At 39.9% G+C, this 20,655-nt stretch overlaps 1 long non-coding RNA gene across 1 annotated transcript; it reads right to left on the bottom strand.

The window, feature by feature from the left end:
* Window positions 1-1,753: 1,753 nt before the first annotated feature.
* On the bottom strand, window positions 1,754-15,557 carry LOC144212105 (uncharacterized). The gene is made up of 3 exons (XR_013329716.1): window positions 15,375-15,557; window positions 12,571-12,717; window positions 1,754-2,184 (listed from the first exon to the last, which is right to left on the bottom strand). It is a non-coding gene; the product is annotated as an uncharacterized LOC144212105 (long non-coding RNA).
* Between the last annotated feature and the right edge of the window lie 5,098 nt (window positions 15,558-20,655).

Raw genomic sequence — 20,655 nt, 5'->3', positions numbered from 1 at the left:
AAAGTGGTTACAAAGTAGAAAGTCGGCAATCTGGCACCTGCCAGGGGCGGATTCTGTCAAGTTAGCTCATATGGAAAAACCATTCCAGATCTTGCCTCATCTCTCACATGGTTTCAATCACCTTATGCTACAAGGTCACAGGTTCTGAGTGAGAACAGGGGCCACGATGAACCGGGGCCGGTTCAAAAACCATCCAAAAAAGGGAGCACAAAGAAAAATAAAGCGACGTTTCGAGAGGACAAGACCATTGAGAAGCGAAATAAAAGTCAAGGTGGCGTGGGAGAATTCCCCCACCGTGTCGGACACACAAATTCAACAAAAGGAAATTTTCTTTCCCATCTCAAACCAGCCAGAACCACCACGGATGCGGGTCTCCACCTCACGTCTGTCAGCGCTACTTTCTCCGCTCTCGGCGGGCATGCCGGAATGGATTTGTTTGCATTTTCCTAGGGGTCGCAAGTGTTATTTGGGTTTGGAGTTTGGACTGTTAGCAGCTCTCCTCCATGGGAAAAAATGGCTAAAACCTGACAGTCAGTCACACTGTGACGAATAGAAATACACAAGTAGGCCGATATATGTTCAACATAAGGTTATTGACTGTTTTTCCATACATTTCAACACTTTAAAGTTGGACTGCCAAGGGGATGCTCTCCCTGTAGGTATTCAACTTATTGGGTTTTAATAAGAGAAATGCATTTGATTGATAAAGCACGCAACAGGATGTCTTTGAAAGGAGATTTTGGCCTTTTAAAAAGAGGTGATCTAATCACTCCGGGGAAAAAAAGCAAGAGCTGCAAAAACCAAATCAAATGAAACTTCACACACTCGCATTGGACTTTTGAATTTCCCCCGAGACAAAGAACATTTCGCTTTTCTTTACTACAAAATACCACATGTTGCTTTGACAGCATATTTAACTTTGCTGGATGCACCTTTTGGATTACAACACAAAAGGCAGGTAGGTAGGAGTGTTTATGAATCTTTAACAAAAAAGTGTTAAGACCTACCGTATACATGCATGTCCATCTATGTGTATGTATGTATATATATGTATGTATATGTATGTATGGATGTATATATATATATGTTTATGAATATGTACGTGTATGTATATGAAAAACGACAGCAGTTGTCGAAAACATAGCAGGAAAACTTTGCTTTTCTCGAGAACATGGAATAAAATGTTGCACTTACTATGACGACGCTTCAGAAAGGAGAGATTGATGCGATCAATGTTGTTATTTTTCCAAATTTGATCCATGTAAGTTGTCATTGTTTCCGTCCAACAATTGTTTTCCAAAATGGTTCCTTAATTGGCCAATGTGGCCAAATTCAGTTCAATATGACTATAAAATTCTTCTCCACCTTCCTTTCCACATAAGCATGTGTTAAGGAAATTCCACCTACAAAATTATAAAAGCTGTTTAGAAACCAATGTAAATAATTCATTTGTACTTGAAAAAATATCTGAACTTTTCATTTTGTCTTTTTCATTACAATGTATCTTACCTGTTGACCTTTGTGCACACAGTGATGTTTTTTTTTTTGTGCTGCTGGCGTGCTCACCTCCTTCCATCACTTTTTGGAAATCACATATTGGATCAGAACCAGTTCACTAGCCGTGTTCAATCTCACTTAATCCCCTCTGGCTGCGAGTGTACAAGAGTTCCATGTCCATGTTGTCCACCTCCCAGAGAGGAATTAGGTCATACTTCGCCCCCACCACAAAAAAATGATGTATTTTCATGTTCTCGTACTTGCACACATTTCAACAATGTGTCATATGCAGGTTGTAATGAGGCAAGGGGGGTAATGTCGAAGAGGCTGATAGAAATCTTCTGCATTCTCCAATAAACACCGTTTACTTACTGGCCAGCAGACATAAACACATGGAGGTGGCGTGGGGGTCATTTAGATGCAGCGCCATCATTAGGCCCGTTTGGGTTCGCTGCCGATGATTCCCCAGTGCGCCAGAGTGGGGGGAAAAGTGCAGGGCAATTACTTTGGCTGCACTCCACTTGCAGCAGAGGAAATGAGGGAGGAAGTGGAGGTGAAGTCTGAGTTGCGAATTCTGGATTGGAGTGCCACTTCCATGACGCCCGCTCACATGAGACCACTTTATCCATGGTTACTGCCACAAAGCCTCATCTAGCTTCACTTTGGATTCAGCAGTGTTGCACTCCCCTACAAAAAAGACAAAAAAATGATATATATTACATTCCCTTGAAAAGAACAGACACATTTTCCTGAAATTAAGACAAAATATTTGTGTACTTTCCTGAAATAAAGACAAAATATTTGTATATTTTCCTGAAATGTACACAAAATATTTGTGTACTTTCCTGAAAATGTACACAAAATATTTGTGTACTTTCCTGAAAAGTACACAAAATATTTGTGTACTTTCCTGAAAATGTACACAAAATATTTGTGTACTTTCCTGAAATGTACACAAAATATTTGTGTACTTTCCTGAAATGTACACAAAATATTTGTATACTTTCCTGAAAATGTACACAAAATATTTGTGTACTTTCCTGAAAATGTACACAAAATATTTGTGTACTTTCCTGAAAATGTACACAAAATATTTGTGTACTTTCCTGAAATGTACACAAAATATTTGTGTACTTTCCTGAAATGTACACAAAATATTTGTGTACTTTCCTGAAAATGAACACAAAATATTTGTGTACTTTCTGAAAATGAAGGCACTTTTCATATGCAATAAATATTAATAACATATAACACACAAATAAACATATTTTGGGAAATCTTGCAGGAAAAACTAGTTAATACTATTAACTGGTTTCTGCCATTGACAATGATGGACGTCCAACAATTCAATTTCTGACAGCCTGTTTTCCATGTTTTTGTCCGTCTCCTAATTGCAACAGTTTGCAATTCAGAACCCCAAAATCACCTCTCAACCTGCAGCTTTTTGTTTATCCTTGCCGGCTTCCAAACAAGATGGCGACGGAGCGATATTATCGCTTGCATTGGCGTAAACAAATGACTCGGACCTTTGCCTGCCATAGTTAGTCCAGGCCTTGGGGGTGCTTTGGCGTCTGGCCCAACCTGAACCACAACAACACGCCAGACCTTCTTTCGGTCACGGGATGGAAAAAACATCTTGGTTCAATATGCAAAGTAAGGACAACGCGATGCTCAATAGCGGAGTGACTCTCACGGGGGAATCCCATGCTGACTTAGCTCGCCATCTTTACATGGGGAGTGCAGAAGTTACACGAATAATACACGCCAGTCTGCCCATGCACGTCTCAGGACTCAGACTGGCCGCAAGCCAGAATGTACAGATCGCTATCAGTGGTGCAGTCATTACAACCGTTCTGTAAATAGCATGGCGGCCAACTTACAACACACACACACTTGTCAGGATGTGTTATTAAAGCTTCTGCTCTGGATGAAGTTGTTTCACGCGTGACATTAATGGGCCTCGCGTCAAATTGCAAAAACTGTTGAGGTAACCTCCATGGGAAAAAGCACATGTATCCATGTGTTTAAGCCAACAAAAAAAATGAACAGACTGACATTTTTAATAACTATAGCCAATTATTATTATTTTTTACCAGTAGGGAAGTGACAGTATATGCGTGCATTTTATATTAAAACACAAAGACAATTCAGCTATAACTCCCAAAAATATATTGCATATATTATGACTTTTCTTTTTTCAAAAAAAGTACATTAAGTTTTTGTAAAGAATAATTGCTCATTAGGATCTTTACTGAAAGGACAAATATTATTAAATTTTGCAAAAACAATGCTATTAAATACTGTCCTCAGGTAATGTTAATCAATCACAGGGTGCTCACTAAATGTTTTACTTCTTTTTTTGTAATACTCTCCACCAAGTACTCTCTTGTGTCCATTGTATCTGGACCATGTCACAACCCAAGTGATGTACAGGCATGGATATGGAGTTTTGGGTTTTTTTTTGCCTCAGCATCACAGCAGGGATCCTTGTGACCCTTCAACAGCGCACACAAGAACCCGCCGTCGCACTTGCGGCGGCTGCGGCACGGTCGTTAATCCCGGAGAGCCGTTAGACGACGTGGCTCCGCTCGCCAACGTTGCCAAATTCCACCTGAGTTTACTCGGGGAATTAAAAGAGCTTCAGTTAGATCTTCATGTGGTTTCCCCTCACATCAGACCAAAAAGGACATTTTGGAGCATTTTGGTTTGATTAGAAAATATGGCACGAATGTGCTGCTTTGCTGGCTGGGAAAATAAATGGTCAACCACATGAAGACGTCTTTGTTAAGGTTAAGAGACCACATGTGCGCCACAAAGTGCCGAGAAACAGATGTTCTATTCGGGTACATGAGAGAAACATGGACGCTTTATGTATGCCGAGTGTGGGGGGGTTTTGGGCAGGGGGGTTTAGCTGCGAGTGGCGACGAGTCTCCTGAATTACAGAACCCAGATTGTGGAGAGACTGTTAATGATGTGACATTTATACATTTTTGGATTCATGATTATTCATTGATATTGGCAGCAGTATTTTTAAGAGAAAAGGCTGACTTATTTTAAGCCGTTTTGTGACGTGCAACTGGTTTTTGGGCCAAAATTCATTCTAAAAACACCCCTAAAAAATAAAAATAATTAAAAATGTGACTTGATGGTGTCTTTCAGGTATTTACATATGTTTTATATATCTAATATTGGCAAAAATAAATCTTAAGGGAAAAAGTGATGGCCAATTCTAGACAAAATAGAAGATTTACAGTGGTTTTCCAAGCATTTCTTCTAGTTCAACTCATTATAAGCATACCTACCAAATTTCAAGTTATAAAGTGAAACTGATGGGCACTGAATATTTTATTTTATTTTTTAAAATCTGGGTGGGCGCTACCAAGACTAATACTGACAACTTGATTACACAATATGAGTATGATATGTATATAAATACCCTCATTTAATGTGGTCAGGTACCTGTACCGGTGGTCTTTCTCCATATATGCGTGTCTGCGACCTTACTGTGGGAAAGCGGCAGTGTTATTGTACGCGTGGTGGGCCTGCCATGACGCACTCGCGCTCAAATAATGGGAACATTAAATATTTGGCCCAAATTATAATCATCCATTTCCTGGACTAATCACAGGAACATTGAAAGTAAGCAAACGCGCTGTCCATCGATGGCATTTTGCGATTGTGAAGGTCGGCTGGCGCGTTTACCATCGAATACGCGCAATTGTCTAAGTCAACGCCTTCAACAAAAAGAGTGCCAGGCAGGCAATTTATTCGCCTTTGCCAGATGGAGTGTGAGGATCAAAGAAGTGAGGAATAAAAGACTATAAACACGTGGATGGCCGCTAGCGTGTTAAATGGAGTCGCTCCAAGTCTGTTCACGAGCTTTCCTGTTTACACCAAGCGAGGTTGGTTGGGCACGGACCGCCGGGCGAGGGATTGGGTCGAGTATTCGCAAGGAGACGCCTTTTAAATTCCTGACTTATTTTTTCTTGTAAAAATAAAGTGTTTGAAAAAATGACAAGTGTTAAAAATTTAATGAAAACCTGAAACTGTGCAGAAACCCCCAAAATGTTCAACTTAAAATACTAGAAGTTGCCACAGGTTACCATTAAAGAGGATTACTGTAAAAATAATGTGATGCAAAACTAAATGATCGTCAAACCCATCAAAATTAGAAAAAATAATCTTCCAGAAGATAAATTGAAAATTTACTTCCCATCCACTACTCAGCATTAATGCAAGGTACAGCATATTTTTTTTATTTGGAAGTATTTCACTTTTTGTACTCAGTATTTTGAGTTTAACAGTAAAATCCACATAATTACACGTAAATTTGAATTAAGTCACTAATGTTAAAACTGAAGGACTCACTCTACTGTGTATCACATATACAATATACTGCACAGTTGTAAAGTACTATAAAATCACTCATAAGACATTCACACTCATTCAAGTAGTATTTCAGTTCCAGTTCAGGACCACAACCCTCCTATTGACGACCTCCTATTCCGACTGTTTCCAAGAACCGAGTCGACCCAAGTTCCACACACCACAATAACCGTATTCATGTTTAATTACATCTCCTTTCCCTCTTTATTAGTAACGATATCCTCCACTGTAACATCCTCTTCAATAGCAGTCAGGTAGGGCAAAAAAGGGTGGAACCTTCCGTTCTTCTTGCCTTTGCGCTTTGGGACATGTTGAGTCCAAAAATGATGGCTGCTTTTGTTGCACGCCAAGCCGCGCTGTCTTCTCTTTCACGTGTATACAAAAGGACTTGACATTGTCTCCATGGAGACACTTTGCAGTACACATGCCCCTCTTTCTTTTTTGTCCTCTGCTCTCAATAACGTCAAGACCCTCGTTAACCCTTTGGGGCCTGAACTTTAGCCGTGGCATCGACAATGATGACTTAGGATGTTTCTCTCATGAAGACAAATTGTCTTAAAATTCAGGTTCTCGTCCAATCTCAGTTGGATGGACTATCTGAATCTCTCATTACTTTTGTCCATACGAAGGTTTTTGAAAAAAATCGCATTGGAAATCTAGTTGATTAGCTAAAATGAACACAAACATGACAATCTAACTTTAATTCAAAGCAATTTGATGTCGGTGAAAGAAAATAGGCCTTTGAAAAGCTCTCCTTTGTTCTTTTGGAATATGAATCCTCGTCTATTAAACCAGGCAAACGCAAAGCAGGAGTATTTCATTCACAAATGTTTCAGTGCGGAATCCACATGGAAGGAAACGTCCGGGCGGCGTTTGGCGGTGAGATCAAAAGCGGCGGCATTGGGCGAGTCCGTTTGTTGATGACACACAAACAAAAGATGACTGGAAGTGCGCACGTTTTGGCACGGTTCTTGAACTTAATGATGCCGGTGTGGAATTTTAGAACATTCTTTCCATTTCCGATGACAAATGAATTCCTGAAAATGTGTGGTCTACCTGGTTGATGGTATGTTAACTCAAGTTGGACCTAAATTTGTTTCTATTTTAAAAAATAAAAGAGCAAGATGAGCGAGAACAGTTGGAGCCAAACAGTTGGTTCTCATGTTCTCATTTCCTCTGGGACATCTCACTAATCAGCAACACAAGTGAGATGAGATTCCTTTCACAATGCCTTGAGCGCTTTTATTTGAAATCTCTTTCATTTTGCCTCAACCTAGTAAAGCAGTGAAGGATGGCTGGAGTTGTGGCGTTGACAGATGATTCCCCAGGTCCTTGAATCCAATGGAATATCAAAACAACAAAATCTGGTTGGAAAGTGCTAAGAGAATAACAACGCTTACTGGATGAAGTTGATGGAAAAAGTCTCCAGGTCCACACCTTGTCCTCTTCTGGGTTGTTACCTGAGCTACGGTTTTAAATCGGGAAGTCTGAGTGCTGCATAAAGGGCCCGGACAAAGCTGAAGCGAGCTGCCGCACTACTTCCGCTATGGCTTGGATCGTTTTTCACCTCAACGACGCCTTGTTTTGTCCGTAGAGGCTTTTGTCCAGGAAGTGGAGCAGTATGTCCCCATTGTGTATTTGAGTGTAGGAAGACACGCCAAGAGACAATGTCATCGTCTTTCACCTTTTCAATTTTGTTCAAAGAAAAGATGTGCCGACCTCTTTGGGGTTGCCTGACTTTAACAGAATATTGACAAGCACTGGCTTTAATAATGTTGGTCTGGTCCGCAGGAGGTTTTGGACAGTTTTGCAGTCGGTTTAGGTCTGGCTTGGATTTTCCCACGACAGCTTTGACGCCATAAATGTCACTCAAACTGCATGAGCCAGTTGTAAATGTGTGATTGATTGGCATTTCCAAAAACTTTACAAGTGGTCTTCATTAGTTTTATACTCCTCACTTCATCTAGTCACTTAAAAGATGGCAGCCGTGAAGTCACCAAAAATGCTAGGACCATATTAGGAAACAACAATCTTCCTGGCATGGAAGGTCATTAGGGAGAACTGTCCAAGCCAGTCTGTTGACCTTGGCAATAACGCCGTCTGAGAACCAGCTGGCCTCGCTAACCTCTGGCAGCATGGCACCTTCCGAGATGGGACGGGCCCCTTGGGCGAGGGTGCCACTGGGAGAAGAAATTAAAAATAGGCAGGGGTTTGGCGGGTACTTCAGGGACCGATAATGAAACAATTGCATTCCTGGAGCCTGGACGGCGCTCAACTTTGTCCTACTGAAGCTCCCTGTGAGACTCGGGCTAGATATTTATTCTAAATGTGGGCACAACTTAGCAGTGTTATTGCATCATTAGCAATGTCAACACTGACATCAGCGATGTGGTTTGGTTTTCTAAATCCAGGACAATTTAAGCAAAACGCAAGCAGAAATCACATTACATTGTCATAGATACATCCATATTTTTTCCAACACAGCTATTGTATCTATTTCTCAATGTCCCTTGCAACTTTGTCCTGTCCAATTCTCGCAACCAATAAAATGCAACACCATGCCAACTAGGCACAAAGAGTGGTGAGTCCTGCACCTTTCTTTAATTATCAACACTGCAAGAATTAAAAAGCTACATTCATGTTTAGACTGTCATGGTCAGCAAATTGCATTGCCATGAAAAACAGGGAAAAATACACTTAGTCATAGGAAAGAATAATGCTTTCTTAACCGCCACCGGCTTGGTGGAAACCATTTTCAGACATTTGAAACATACATCACCCCAGCTTGATTAGTGTATGCTAGGCTAAAATGATAAAGGGGCTACTTCAAAGCCCACTCACATAGTTCCAAATCCTTTAAAGAGCCCGTCCGAGCGTCTCCGCGGGAATACGCCCTCCAATAAACGGGCCTCCTCTCACGACGGCGCCTGCCAGGAATGTTTTACGTAACGACAACGTCTGGATGCAAACACTTCGGTAGGATTTGGAATTCCGGCCCAGACTTTTGCCAGACTCGAGACCACTTGTGTGGCGCCTGGCTGAACAGCCTACCCCCATTGATGCTCCATAACAATGGCGACCTGATTTACGCTGACTACACACAAGCCACTCCAGAAGAGAACTAGCAAACAACACCAAGGTCCCTAACATAAGGGGGGAAAAGAATATCAAAAAGTCGATTTCTGTCCTGAAACTGTCATGTCATAACTTCATTTTGGAACCTTGTATCTTATTTCTGACTCCAAACCCTCATTTTAAAGCTTTTCCCTGATTTAAACTCCTGGAGTGAAACCTTATCCTTGCTTTGGGCTGAAAACGTGAGTCGCAACGGTGCGGGATGGCACGCTAAGACTTTGGGGAAGAAGAATTTCCATCCGTCCATCGATCATTTATGTGTCAGCATCATCAACCTCACGCAGAATCCCTTAAGTGTCGCAACCCACACACACACAGACGCAAAAGCTCACGGCAAGATGAAGTGATAGCATTAATCATTGTCAGAACATGATTATATTAAATATAACATCTGTTCTACTTGTACAATGACGTGAAGGTTCCATCATGTCACACATGTCAGGGTACTTGCGTGAGTACTGATTGCAAACATGTTGCATTCTGAAGGATTGCACTGATTAGAGATGTTTTGTCTTTTTTTTTTATGATACACTGATTAGAAGCTTATTTATAATATGCAAACGATTGACTCGTTAGGAGGGTTCTTCGCTTTTGTAGTTCAGTTCTTAAGTTACACAAAAGTCTTCTCTATTTAATTACCTGATGTCAGTCTGAATTAGTAACATGTACTGGCTTATTGGCATGCCCATGAATTTTAAGCACATGGCTACAATTCCCTCTTTTTTTGGCTGTTAATACCACAACAGAGGATTTGAAACAAAAACAGTAATAAGTCAAATACGGCCAACAGTACGGGAATTCGATTAGAATGTACATACTGTATATATCTAGAGGGTAACACCCACTTTGTAACGGACCGAAAGTCAAATTAACAACTATGAATCAAGCCTTAAGTGTTGGATACTAAACAGCAGGGGTGTCAAAGTCGTTTTGGTTCAGGACCCACATTCATGTTTAATTAAGATCTCATGTAAACTGGACTAGTTTGTTTTGGGCCTGATAAATGAACTCAATAACTGACATTGACGCACACCACTAGAGGTCTAATTGATTTTGATTGGGTAAGGGGTGAATGAACATTTATATTTTACAGTTCTCACAGTTCACTTTCTCTACATTTTTTGAAAAATTGACTGGTAACAGTCAATTGAGGGCCAATTTATTTTGACAGAATGAGCATATGGGAAAGGGGAGGTTTTTGAGCTGAGAGTTTATTTTTGAGAGTTATCGACAGCTTTAACAAGAAGACTAAGCCACAGAATGTCTTTACTTGAGGATCTGCCAGTTTACTGCATCCAATAATATTGACAAAATGTGTAAACGTGTTTTAAAAAGGTGTGCCAGCAAAAGGATAAGGACACCCGTGAGAGGACTGTCAAGCTTCTCAAGTAGCCGACTAAGGCCAAAGTATTGAGAACACCGACAAACACAAAACATCGGCTTCAAATTTGATGACATTCTAGTTATACGAGATGCACCTGTGCAGTCGAATTTTGCTTTAGTGTCCAACTCAGCAGACCGCATCTAATTCTGTGTATTTTGACAAATGTTTAGTGTGGAGTAACAGCAGAATCGTATTTTCTGCATCCTGTAAATCGGATTTAGAGCGTTCCATGGAAAATTCTGTGTCAAATGGCAAGCATCTTTCACTCCCAGCATGTGTACTTCACCTGCTCCACATGTACAGATGAGAGCGTTTAGTTAGGTCTGCTTAGGAGGAGAATCACAATGTTTCCAATCAGGCACTTGGCTGGAACAAAAGTGAAGGCGAGTGAGACCCACCCTGGACTACAGTTCACGCGTGTCTTTTTACTGTGTGTGTGCGTAAACTGGAAAAATCCCAGCATCTTTAGCCAAATGACGAACACTAGTCCAATCCTTCCCACGGGTCTGGCCATTTTTCCTCCCTAATTATGATTGTGATGATAAATGCGGTCTTTAAAAAGCTTTGAATTGCTTTGCGTCCGAAGAACAATGTGACGTTCCACCGCAAGTTTTTAGCTTAAGACGCCAATTTTAACGTTGGCATTTCGATAAACTGACAATTGGGAGAGAAGTCAAAGACTTGAGACCCTAATTTCGCCAAATTTCAGTTTTTAAAAGGTTAGATTTTTAAGTCAACGTTCTGGTTTCAATGTTAAACTTCAATCAAGCTCTAGGTTTTTAAAGCAATAGTTTCAAACGAGTGAATCGTGGCAGGCTTATTCTGTCAAACCTGACAGCAATATGAAAAAAAAGCAGAAAAATGAATACTCTCTGTATATTTAATGACTTTTTCACTGGTCATGTGTGCGACATTAGCATAAAACGTCAGATGGATGAGCCAAGAATGTTTTTTTCCTCTAAGTCATAACTCTCAGCTCAAAGAAAAGAATAAACAGATTTAATTGTTTGTGACGGATGTCAATGATCATGGAACGTGTGCGGGCGGGCGGGATGCTGCTCATAAAAGTCCACTGGGACAAAGTTAGAGTACAAATAAATCACCCAAGATGACAGACGAGCATAAACACGTCTGCAAGGATGTGAATTTACAGAGGTGGAAATGACGTGAAATGTGGAGTCCAATCAAATTGCTACTTGTAGTTTCAGAGCCTTAATATTGCATACTCAGCTTGAAAAATTGAGTTTTTTTGCACAATATATTTCTTTGTTCAATCTTCAAGTGTCTACTTAATGATGTTGATGTAGTACAATTATTGGCATGCTACTATAGTATTTAAACTATCTTTTAGTCCTGTCGATGTGAGAAAGGTCGACCTTGAAGGTACAACCAATAAAGCGCCTCCTTCACCCCTTCCGAAAAAGTCATGAAAGCATGCCGAGTGAGTGAGGAATGTCTTTTGTATTTACTTTAAGAGCTCGCCATCAAGGACCTTTAAAACGGATGCTTCAAGCTAAACAAATCCATCCCAAAAATGTCAGGGAAGGCTTAATTTTGAAATGAGATCCTGTCAAAATGTCCTTTCTCAAAATCCTTGACCTCGCTAGAAAAAAAAATCTACAAACAAAAGATGTCACACAGAATGAGATGCAGATTTTTGCAGTCTGCTAGCAAGCTATACGTTCTATGTGTTCTATTATTCGGTCAGTACGGATTATTACAATGCCAGAAATGTAAACATCACCTCTTCTGGTTGTGATGTCACAACCAGAATTGATGAAATTCTCTGCTGCAGTGATTTGGTTGGAATAACTATGAAATGGGTTTAAAAAAAGGCAAGATTTGTTGTAGAAATGTAAAATTAAATGTTTACATTTCACATTTACATACCTAATTTAAATTTTTGGCACCATTGAGTCACAGTGATGGTTTCAACTCACGTTTTCAACCTAAGTTTTTAAATGACGCTTTTTACCCCTGTTTAATGTTCCTGAATAGAGTTGCAAGACATAAGAAGGTGGAAATATGTTTGAAAATTACCAATGGTCAGGGTTTCATTAACAGTTTGAAATGATGGTTTGCAAGCCAAGGTTGATGTTTCAAACAAACTGGCTGGAAAAAAACATGGAGGCCAGCTCAAACGTCTTGTACATGTTGATAAAACTGACCTTGATATTGTGACAAGAAGCTGACAGCATGTTTGACTGGAAGGGCTCTCCTCTTTAAACTCTCCGTGAAGGGGATGATGACATCACTCAGGGGGTCTCCGGGTGGTGACTGGCCGGCAGCCAGCGGGACGTCTCGCAAAAAAAGAGCTGCGACGGCAAACAACAAAGACACGTTAAAAAGTCAATAGCAGACAAGCAGCCTGAAATACTCCACATGCGGTGGTCTTTGTTCCTTTATGAAGGGGGTGTCTTAGGGTTCCCTCCTTATCCTTTATAACCCGTGGCTGTTTAATCAAATGCACTCTGGACGCACTTCACAGAAAGCCACGCCAAAGTAAGCAAGTTAAATATGTCCAATAAGGGACATGCAGACGCATCAATTCCATGCTTGTATTTCAAGTGAAATATGGAAGTTATCATAAAAATGATTTATTGCAGCTATTTGACGCTTTGAAGCGTTTGTGTTCTGGATTCTTTTTGTAGATAAGAACAAGGCGCAACTACGTTGGCTAGTTGGATTGTCGCAAAAACTCTCTGTATCACATACTACTGTAGTAGTACTTACTATTAACACTGGTTAGCACTTGTAGTGTCAAATTATAGGTTTAAAAAAAATAGGGTGATACTTCAAAAAACATGTAAGGTTTGAGGTTATTGTTAAATTCCATTCAGAATTGGAAATATTATACATTTTAAATATCTCCTGGCAAGAAGTCCCAGATATAATAATCCAAAATAGCTGACCCTGAACAGAATATAAAGAATGAATGGGTTGTTGCTATGACAACAACTGCACTTTGGAAGGACTTCCAAGAATATGAGCAGGCTGATCTAAAATTGTTCTCTGTTAATCTCTGTGTTTTTGTTTCCAGAAAAATAAATGCCAAATCTTTGATGAATGGGAATCATCAGACGGGAATGTGAAGTGTAAAAGCATCATTAAAGTGAAACATGACGATAGAAGCTTTGCTCGTTTGTACAAAACGCGAACAATAGATTCAACTCCTCAAACTCTTATTATTTGAGTCAAATCAATCATAAAGTATGCATGACTATATGTATTCAAATGCATTATATTATCCTCCTTGAAAGTGCTTCCATGGTTCCTTGATTTTAAAAGGTCATTTCACTAAAGCATACTTTACACATACATAACCATATATTACTATATTGTACGCTTTGCTTAGAGCACTCCAGCACAGCTGACCACTTTAATCAGACCTCTGGAGACGAATCCATGTCTGCAAGGGTACGACCTCCATATAGAACATTCAAGTTGTAAGGGCGCACCAAGGCCTGTCTTACTTCTATAGGGACGTCAACCCCCTTCTCGTTGCCGCAGGTGCACGATGGTGTCACAGCCAGCGAGGTCACAATCGGGAAATAGTTACACTCTTTATACGACTTGAGCTACGGATGTCATGTCATGTTTGGTTCTTTGATTTCCATCCAAGTGGGAAAATGTATGCAAAAGCTGCTCTGTTTTTTTTGGGGAGCTGAAAAATGGTGAACTGTGCATCTTTAAAAAGTGTGTTATTTTTTTACATATGTTATTATAGTCAACAAAAATTTGATGGTGATTTGAAGTCAGATTATTAATTTTGGAAAGAAATGATGTGCTGCTGAAGTTAGTTGAATAACTGCGCTAAAATGCCTGTTGTTTTCCAAGTTATTATTATAACTACAATTCATATTGCTTGTTCTATGTCTGTAATTAAATAAAATCCCCCTGCAAATGTGACATATTACGACGTTAATCGTTTTCGACTTCAAACAGTAATTTAATTTATGTTCTCTTGATGTGGATTTTATTTTAAATGCACAAAAGATGTTATGGAAAAGGCAACATTAGGGCAGTTAGTTCTTTGGGTCCTTCATTGATCATGATGTCCCCAAAAGAGACAGTATGTGATGATGTAAGGCTGTTTACTAAGTTATTTTTACATGGGTGAAAAAACATCCCAACGAAAAAAGCTATTTTAATTTAACAGAGGCTCGAAAATAACTTTTCTTGGAGAACAGAGCAACGAATGTGAGGAAAGACTTTGCATTCTAGATATGGTTTCCCGCCTACTTTTCTCTGTCACATAAACAGAAGATTTTTTTATGACCATCATGCATGTTTCGATAAAGTATTGCATTACTGAAGATCCATGGGGTCACCACAGGAAAATCTGCTGTTTTTGAGCCGCCTCCAGAAACAAAGACAGAGGCAAGAGATTTCTTGCTTTTGTACTTTGCATCCATTTTTTTGGGGTGCCAAAACCTGTAGTGACAAAGCCTACAAAAGAAATTTATCTGGAAAACAGATGCTGAAGCGCTCCTTGGGCCGTTCCAACGAGGTAAACGATTCCCTAGTTGAGCGTCAACCTGTATGGCGTCTTCCTCTTCGACTCCGTCATTCCTAATGGATCCTGCAGCGCCCCTCGATGACGGGGAACGGGAAAGTCAGGCTGTTGCGAAGTTTGAAGGATACAACGGGAGTCTGATTGCACTACAAGCCAGGGTTCCCCATCTGGCGAGGTTCGGTTTTGGCTTGGACGCCATTGTCTTGTCACTCAACAAAGCACGGGTGTTCGTTTGGGATGGTGAAACCTCAACTTTTCCTATTCTTCGCGGTGGTATTTATAGTATAATATTGAGTACTGCAATCCCTACCCATTGTTTGGAATAATGTTTTTTTGCATAATCAGTGATGGGGAAACTCTGAATTGGAAATCTGACGAAAACATCCTCCTATTTCTTTAAAATTCCAGATCATATCATCATCTTTTTTAACCCATCGTACGTATGCAGTCACTCACCTCTGAAAAACGCCCCACTTGCTCCTCCATAAATTGACGCCAGCTGTGGACAGTTGCGTTGAAGAGCATCCTGGAGCACATCAAACTGAAGATTATGAAAGAGAAGAAAAAAAGAAGACGACGGTCAGCATCCAATTATGTCCGCGGCACAACAGACGAGACCTATTTTTCTTTCATCCTTCACTCTCAGAAACATGTTGCTTTCATGGTTAGTTGTTGACACATGTGACATCAAACCCACTCAGGAAGAACATGGAGAATATCATCGAGCAAAGACTTTGGAAAGGGGCTTTGACACCAGTGGGGTCAAAACTTTGTGAGGTAACCTGTGGCTTTAAAGATTTGAACGAAAACTGTTCAAATGTTACGTTTATTAGGCGGGAAAAGAATTGGAACAACTGTTTTTGCATGTCATTTTAGACAAAAACTTTGGCACGTTTTTCTTCAAGGTATGAGGGTTCGTTATTGTCATTGTACACAACAAAAAGCCTTTAAAGATAGAGCCTGGCCAACAAACTAATAACGTAATACACTGCATTGGGGGAGACAAGCCAAAATGGCCATTTTGGCTCCTCAGTTCAGTTGAAGTCAAGGTAGATGAAATTAGGAGCAGTTCCAAATTATAGTACGTCTTAGCAAAATTTCAAAAATGGTCAAAAATCATGGGAGCACCAAGAAAGGTTCTGAATATTAGAAACTAGGACTTAAGTGCAATTTTCCCAAAGAATATCAGAGAGCAAATTTGACAATTTTGACTGGTAGTCAGTCAACTGTTACAGTTTAATAAAAAGAAGTAATGCCACTCCGAAACTAGTTGTTGCTCTAAATCAGAAAGCTAATGTGCCCTAAAAGCTTTAATTGAAAAACCTGTTGACGTGTACACGAGGAAGTTTTGGGAGGTTCCGTACCCCTGGGAAAACGCAAGCTTCCGGACCCTCCACTGATGCATGAAACAGGCCGCGGTCTACAAGGGAATTATTTATGGGAGTGCACACGTGTCCACATTTTCTACATTTGAATGACATTGCTGATCGTGTAGCTTTGGAGAATGAAGGTCGATGAAGGGACATCCCAGAGGCGGATTCGAGCCCAAGGATGTCGAGTCGGTCTGCTTTGGTCATCAGCATGCATTGCTTGAAAGTTCTTAATCATCGCCTGCATGCAAATCCAAACAACTGGCCAGGAAAGTTCGGAAAGAAGGCATTTGTCAACTGTAAATATTCCCTTTTGCCGAGAAAAAAGAGCAGGTGCCGTGATGATATCACCATTTGCTTAATTTATCATCATTTTTCAATGGAAGGCGTTTTATTTGTTTGGGAATGATGTTTTTGTAATATTCTAGACAATCGTTTTAATACTATCACGTACAGAGTATAATGTTTTTGTTCTTCAGTATACGTTTTCAGCAAGATTTTAAGAAAAAAATCAATAGTATTATCCTAAATTGTTCCAATTTCATGTGTATTTCTTCTTTGTGACTTTATAAATATTAGCACACTGGCAAGAAACATTCCAATTTCCCTTTCTATCCATGTGTAAATGGGAGTAGAGACATTCTCCAGGGAATCACTGCTTATTTATCTTATGATCTAAAGCAGGCCCATCACGAAATTTGAATTGAATGTGGCAATAATCCAAAACAGGCTGAAAATGTGAGGCGTCCAGGTGTTGCTCTGGACCTAAAAAAGTTCACTGGCACTTAAAGCTAGCATGAGCAGATCCCAGAAGAGACGTGGTAAGCCCAAAGTCAACAGGAAACACAATTTATACCCTTCAGAATGCACACAGGCAAAGTGAACAACTCCCTCATTCTAAAAGAGCTTCTTGTTGCACTAAAAAAAAGTTGGCAAATAGAACCTATGACTGGAATTAAACATTTCAGAAAACCAGTACTGCATGTGACTTTTCTTTTGGTTTTAATCCTTTTGGGCGAGTGTTTGATCGTCGTCCAGACTCGAGCAAACATCTCACTTTCCAGTTCGGAGAAGAAAAAGTATGGCATGGCTATTTGACATGGTCACAATCCCCTTTTTATGTTTAATTGCTCCTATTCCTTTAAGTGCCTGGAGTGCGAGCCAAGCAGCAGCGGAAAGATGACGAATGGCGTCGTAAAAACAGACTCGTCCGCCACTTACAAAAAGCGACGCTTGGCGCTACACAGGCCCACATTTCATTCCGTGTCCAGCGCTGTTACACAAATTTGTTGGGGAGGGGACCATAATGTTAGAAGACAAAGGGGGAAGGGTACTTCATATGGCACCACTTTAAGTGAAGCTTGGGTCATTGCTCATTTTTACATTGTAACATCGTAAATCAAAGCATTTTAATCATATTAATGCTACTCTACCATCCCTTCAGTAAATCAAAAAATAAACAGAGCGTCAATAGTTTCTAAATTTCAGGATCCCGAATTTAACAAGAGACAATGTATTAGTTAGGATACAATATTTTAAAGCTGTATTAATCTAAAAAAGTTTGGATCAAAAAATGTCTGTGTTAGAAACCACCTACCTGCTTAAATATATGTATGTATATATGTGCTTATATATATTTGCTTATATATGTGCTTATATATATTTGCTTATATATGTGCTTATATATATGTGCTGATATATGTGCTCATATATATGTGCTTATACATGAGCTTATATATATGTATGTATATATGTGCTTATATATGTATGTATATATGTGCATATATATATGTATGTATATATGTGCTTATATATGTATGTATATATGTGCATATATATATATATATATATATATATATATATATATATATATATATATATATATATATATATATATATATATATATATATATATATATATATATATATATATATATATATATATATGTATATATGTGCTTATATATATGTATATATGTGCTTATATTAACTTACTTATTAGCTATCTATTTATGTCTAAAATGCCTTTCCGATTTCTGCATCCTCACCCTCACAACTAAATTTCCCGAATACGGGATGAATAAAGTTATCCAATCCAATCCAATCTTAAAAATCTGGGAGAGCATTTGTCGAGAAGAGAATAGTGGCAGAGTAAAACCCTCAACCTAAGAAAGACATAAGACCTACGTCTTGCGAACTTGTTGTCCCTCCTCACACTTTTTCACCCTTGGAAAGACAGCTTAATGACAACTGAAAATATGGCGGCGCGTCTTTGCGGGCGGGGTCAGCGCCGGGACAGCGTTTAGGGTTGCGGAGGAGTTGTGGGAGTGATCCTGATCTCCTAAGCTGTGGCGATGAAGGCGATATCTCTGGGGTCATGCAACCTCAGCCACAAAGATGGGAGGCAATCTTTGGAGCTGATTGCGCCAAATCCTCATCCAAAGTCGGGTGAGGATCAAGTGAAACTAAAACAGTTTCCATGTGGGTCAGAGAGTCAGTACGTACATGGGAAAGAGAAATATTATCAAGTAGGAAAGAGGGATAACGCCACGACAAACATACAAACAAGCATGGAGGCACCGGTCTGTCTGCGCGGGGTGGCCAAGACGCCTCGGGGGTTTGTTGTTTTGGGAGGCAGTACTACACGCCAATGTTAACCATCTCCTTCCACATTGCAGCCAAAGCAATTTGACATCTGTAGCATAGAGCCTCCTTAAGCTTTTGCCTAATAATCGGATTGTAAGGTCCTCCCTTGACTTTGCTGTTTAATTAATGACGTAACAGAGTTCGGAACTCTCGGTTTGCACGTGTATCGAGTCAAAACGCCTCACATTACTTTGGAAAATGTAGCCTCACAATACAATTGAAGTACTTCTACATTAGCCAAGTACAGTGTCAATACTTGTGCTACCCACTATAAATAATTCAACCCAAACATAAGCGAGTGGAGGGTGTCGTCTCCATCCAAAGTGTCTTTACATGCCAAAAATGTCATGAAGCATTAGCCGGAGCCATTGTGACGGAGAGGCTGCTTCGCCAGTCGCAGCCCGTCTGGCTCCGGCGTCATTGCGGTCAACATTGATGACATGAAGGCGCACTGTTTGACTCATCATTTGCTCGCCGTTTAAACAGGAGGAGCGGTTAGAGTTGGGCGGTTGATGAGCGCCTGTCAAAACAGGCAGGATTGCCGCCCACACACGCGGCTTCCCTTTAAATCTTCCTTTATTGACTCAAGACGAAACCATTACTGAATCTTAATATTTGAATGGAGTGGCTCTTTTGATCTTTATTAAATGGTAACACAAAGCTATTTAGCATTGTAATGCAGGGCCACAAGGAATTTGTGCATGCGTCAAGATGTTTGAACAAGACTTGATGCAGATTTTAGTGTTTCCTCTGAAATCTATTGCCTAAAATAGGTGCAGCACTTTCATTCAAACTCCCCTCATTAATGTAACCACCATCAACAGGTGCCCTGCCTATTAAATAATAGGAAATAATAGGATGTCTAAGGCATTACTTGCAAAAATGAGCCTTCAAGTTGAATCCACCTCAAATGGTTTCTCCATTAATTAATTTAAAAATCAGCCTAACTCAGATTATCAATGGAAACTACTACTACAGCATCAGTACAGGTTTATCACCCCAGTAATGTCTTGCCTTGGTAATGCTACTCATAGTCATGCAGCATGTACAATATTCAATAATGTTCATTTTCTGTCTGTTTAAAGAACAGACAGAATATTTTCGATATACATCCCAATCTAGACACCCACAGAGAAAGCATTTCTAACTCCCCCTGCGGCACAGCCAAACCATTCCAGAATTGAAAAGCATTCCGATCTACCACTCCACATGTCCAAACAGCTGAACAAGACTGGATAAACAAAAATAGTACAGTGGAAAAAGCAGCCTTAAAAGAACCAGATTGAGCCACTTCACGTAGGTGTGATTGAATCAATCTTTCCACATTAACATCCGCTCTACAGACCAACTGCAGAGTGACGTTGTGTAAACTACTGTCACTATTCATCCAGTTTAACCGAGCCTACTGAAGCAAACTTGTCAAGCGGAAGCTTTGCACTATGTAGGGGATCAAAAATGTCAACTAACAAAACAAAGCACAGTTCTCTAAGCCAGTGCCGAACATATTTTGCTTGAGGAGCAACGCAGATATTCAACTTAGGCTTTCACGGGGCGATAAATGTGTATTTTCAAATTGAAAACTCTACTGTTGACAGCCACTTCCTCACTTCTAGTTGTCCTAACAGAATTTGGTTAATCCTGCAGTGCATGTAAGAATGACAACCTCCTCTTGCAAAATATTTTCATTACTGTACATATTGGGGTTGTTCCAATTACCATAT

The sequence above is a fragment of the Stigmatopora nigra genome, chromosome 18 (assembly GCF_051989575.1).
Source record: "Stigmatopora nigra isolate UIUO_SnigA chromosome 18, RoL_Snig_1.1, whole genome shotgun sequence".
Taxonomy (NCBI): Eukaryota; Metazoa; Chordata; class Actinopteri; order Syngnathiformes; family Syngnathidae; genus Stigmatopora; species Stigmatopora nigra.
The sequence above is the reverse complement of the archived record's forward strand: the minus strand, read 5'-3'. Positions and strand labels throughout refer to the sequence as shown.